This window comes from Rhinopithecus bieti, unplaced genomic scaffold, assembly GCF_001698545.2.
Source record: "Rhinopithecus bieti isolate Rb0 unplaced genomic scaffold, ASM169854v2 scaffold_24222, whole genome shotgun sequence".
NCBI lineage: Eukaryota > Metazoa > Chordata > Mammalia > Primates > Cercopithecidae > Rhinopithecus > Rhinopithecus bieti.
Window position 1 is genome coordinate 1 of NW_016811010.1, and position 4,891 is coordinate 4,891.

Genomic DNA, 4,891 nt, shown 5'->3' on the forward strand with positions numbered 1-4,891 from the left:
CCAGAGCTCTATATTGATTCTTAATTTAGCCATAACACCTGGGCTATTACATTGTATAGTTATGTGGATAGCAACATCTGTTAAAGACATTAAGTTTCCAGGTTTTTAAAAAATCACTTTCTTCTTGCAAACACTAATTCTTCAGGAGACTTCAGTGGGCACAGGGAGAAATGGGCTTTGGCTTATTGAAATTTGCTTTGATATTATGTTCCAGAAAGTTTTGCCCTATCTTATACCAGCTGGGTTCAGGAATGTACCTAATCACTGTTTCTTTGTAGAAGGGTGCAAGCTGAGTACTTTTTTATATGGCAAATGGTGCTATTTTATCCATTAGGCAATATGAACCTTGCCCAGGGTTGATAAGTTTTACGTGGGCCTGTGAAAGTGTTTGCCATCAGAAATAAATCATCAGCTCCAAAAAGCCAGAAGAAAACTATAAAGTCAAAATTAGTTAATGTCTAATTAAATGTCTGTTGAGTATAACAATATGCCACCTTAACTAGTCTCTTATGTCTAGCATTTATAGAAATTTCATTATATTAAATATAAATTGTAGGTTAGATTTTCATATTTAGCAATAATTCTTGAATATTTACAATGATTTAACAAGAAATTATACCTAATCATACATTTTAAAAGTTACTTATAAGTAAATAATTTCAAAATTAATATTTCAAAATAATTTCAAAATTTACAGCAAAATATAAAGTGAAGTATGGGGCCCTTTAACATGTTTAAAGCAATGCATGATGTGACCTCTACAAGTGAGAGTATATACAGTCTAGTAGGCTCTAAAAACAGCCCTAGAGGCAAAAAGAATGATTCAAGGTCTAGTCTTCTTGGTCCAAACCTTAAACTGGTACAAAGACCAGTCAATGCCTGCTGGGCAAGGGGCAAGCTTACACATTTCAAGTCTTAATACTTCACTAGATAAGATCCACCTGCAAGATTTCACTGACTGTTAACATTCATTACTATCTTCACAGCTAATTTCCAATGGAAGCCATTCCCCATCTCCAAGGATAGACTTAAGGGACTATTAGAAAACCTGAAGGTTTGTGGGAAAAGAAAAATACAGATATTTCTGTTTACTTTGGACCAAACACTATCCTGCCATATTGGTTGGTTGACTTGGAAGAATGTATGGCATTGAGTGGACAGTATGTTTTGAATTATGGTTGGGCCAGAGAGCGTTAAAACCCCAGCAATCCACCAAGGATACCAATCTTCGGTACTGAGAACTGAAATTAACAATTTCTGCCCCTGTGTTAAAAAATACTGGGATCGGGCATACTTTACTGTCACCGTGTAAACAGTACTGGGACTGGGCATATTTTATTTTCCCTGTGTTAGGCAATATCCGGACAGACATACTTTAATGTTCTTATGTTAAACAATACTGAGAATAAGCAAAAATAACATAGCTTCTTACTTTAGGAAATACTTGTTTCTAGAAGATACCGTGAACCAACTAATTTGCTCATCGAGACTAACAGCTTGCTCACTAAAACTTGCTTCAAGCCCCTTCCTTTGCTATATTCACCGATACAAAGCTATTTTATCATAAACACTGCACAATGTTAACCCATTCCTCACCTTGCAAGACCTGCTTTAAAATCAAACAGTCTAAGCCCTAACACCCTATAAATAATCCCTTCTGACATCCCCTTCTTAAGACACTAAGACTTTATCAAAGTAATGCTTTTATGTCACTGTAATTTTAATAAACATAGCTTTACTTAGAGGTTTTCCTGGTGATCATTTTTGGAGTCAATGGTGCAATGTTTCCATACTCTTCATTCCAGGCTGAGAATTACTGTATCTAAAACTTCTAAACTTATAGAAATATAGATAGATGGATAACAAGTAAGGAATATTTTGTCATCAAATTAGATATTTTGACACTCTAATTTTGCCAGACATTGGGGCAGGGAATGTAGTTCTTTGTTTTGTTTTACTTTTTGAGATGGAGTTTCGCCATTGTTGCCCAGGCTGGGGTGCAATGGCATGATCTCTGTTCACTGCAACCTCCACCTCCTGGGTTCAAGCAATTCTCCTGCCTCAGCCTCCCAAGGAGCTGGGATTACAGGCATGCGCCATTATGCCCAGCTAATTTTGTATTGTTAGTAGAGATGGGGTTTCTCCACGTTGGTCAGGCTGGTCTCGAACTCCTGACCTCAGGTGATCCACCCGCCTCAGCCTCCCAAAGTGCCGGGATTACAGATGTGAGCCACCACGCCTGGCCGGGAATGTAGTTCTTAACCTGAGTTGGGTCCCAGACTCTTAGGGTTTGGTCTATCTCCCCGGAAAAATACAGGTAGACACGTGCTTTTACATATAACTTCAACAGTTCATAGATCTGAAGTCCACCCATCAACTCCAAGTTCTGAACATTGCTTTAGAGAATACACCAGCTAGAGTATGTGCACACCAGTAGAGAACCTTAGGAAATTCCCTTTTCTCTGAGCTTAATTTTTCAAGGCCAAAGAACTTAGAGGTAAGGAACTTAGAGGCTTTAGACAATATAAAATGTTGTTTGGGGGCCACTTTTGGTGATTGTTTAGAATGTAGATTTTAGGTTTCTACTCCAGATCTACTCTGGAAGTGGAGCCCTGGAATCCTCAATTTAACAGAATCCCCAGGAAATTCTGATGCACACTGAAGTAAAGCAATTAAACTACGTTAAAAAAAAAATTAACCAGTACTGCAAATCACAAAAGAGCAATCTGTCAACTGCACACCCAGTTGCTCTAAGCACAGATAATGGCACATTCAATATGACAACACAATAATGACATATTATTGCTGTTACTTTCCACTTGGAATACTAACTTAGGATTCTAAATATGTCATTTTATTTTCAACAGTACAATAAAAATATGAAATTTTAAAGTTAGCCTCAAATTAAAGAGTAAGGGCCTGAACAGTATTTGAAATTGAATACACTAATATCAAAGAAGCTACCACAAATAAGCAGTAAAGCAGGTGTTATGAGATCTATCCCTGAGTTCAATATTAATTACAGAATCATGAGTTTAAAACATTTAGAGAAAACAACATTGCTTCTGTTTTAATTCTCACCCGGGCTACTAAAGGATGCAAAACTTGTGATCAGTTCAGGCTATGTCTACAAGGGTTTGTCAGACCCATTAAATTAGATTTTGTAGACAGCCAGATCTATTGGGAGTTTTATGATGCAAAAGACACACACATTGCGAACCATACTCTCTTCTAAAACTGTAAGGAAAACATAAGATGCAGTTATCCATTACTAAGGAACTGAGTCCCACTGAAGTGATTCAAATAGAATGTCGGGGTCCAATTCAGTTCATTCAATCAATAGAAACCTAGCTTTCATCAAGCCATCAATCCATTATCTTCACCTGAAAGTCCTGCCAGCCCTTCAAACTCAAACTGTCCAATAAGAAACTCAGCATCTTCCCACAGAAATCGGCTTCTCCTGAAAGACAGCATCATTATCTTTTTACCCACCAGCTATCAGTTTAAGCCTGCGTTCATCTTTGACCTCACTCTTTCCTCCAACATCCAATTAATAATCTAAATACCTCTAGAAATTGAATGTAATCTCCCCATTCCTGCTGTTACTACCTCATTTCTGGCTCTGATTACCTGGATGCTTGCAATATTCTCCCTACTAGCGTCCCTTCATCCAGTCTCACCATTTGTCCTTAATTCATTCTGGACATTTGCTGTCAGATTACTCTTCCCAAGGTCTAAGTGTTAATCACTTAACCTTCCTGCTCCAAAACACTTCAAAAGCTTCCCACTGAATACTGGAAAGCCAGATTCCTTGGAATACCATTTAAGGGCCTGTATGATTTGGTTCCACCTTAACCTTTAAGACTTATTTCCTGATTCCCTTTCTTGCATCTCAGTCTTCATTCAACCCCATATTCTTTGTTTACTTGCTCTACTCACCAACATACCCTTTCTTATGCTTTTCTTTTTACTTAAAATGCCCTTCCCATCTTCACAGATTGAAATCTCATCTGACCTTTAAGATCTAGCTCAAATGCCAACTTTTATATGAAGCATTTTCTAACTTAACATTCAACAAATACATACCAAGTATCTATTTGGTACCAGACACTGAGCTTCAGCCCTTGGAGACAAGGGCCTGCTTCCCTTTCCCTCCCCAGTTAAAGCAATCTACTTTCTTTGAAATCTCATAGCATGTCGACATATTTTATGACATGTAATACTATCCATATTGTTGGGGTTTTTTTTGAGACAGGGTTTTGCTCTGTCACTCAGGCTGGAGTCCAGTGACAGAATCAAGGCTCACTGCAGCCTCCACCTCCAAGGCTCAAGTGATCCTCCCACCTCAGCCTCCAAAGTAGTTGGGACTACAGATGCGCACCAACATGCCCAGCTAATTTTTGTATTATTTGTAGAGACAGGGTTTTACCATGTTACCCAGTTTGCTCTTGAACTCCTAGGCTCAAGCAATCTGTCCACCTCAACCTCCCACAGTGCTGGGATTACAGGCATGGGCCATTGTACTCGGCCACTATCCATATTGTATTGTACTTCTTTATGTCCATGTTTACCTTCCCCTACCAGCCTAATAGCCAAACTTCCTAGAGCTTATAAGGAGGCAGTTGGTAAATATATGTTAAATAGGTAAATATCTATTTGTTTTATCTCCAGACAGTGAGATCATCATTTTTTTCTAACTTAATGGAATATTTTAGCTATAATATAGACTTCGTTTTAATTCTACAAGCAAAACCAATAGAATCAATCTCAAAAGAAACAGTTAATATCTTAGGAGAAAACAAAACCAATACACAGGCTATCCTAGAAAGTTGGTGTTTCAAATAACCGACCAACCTAAAAAAAAAAAAAAGCTTTTTTTTTTTTTTTTTTT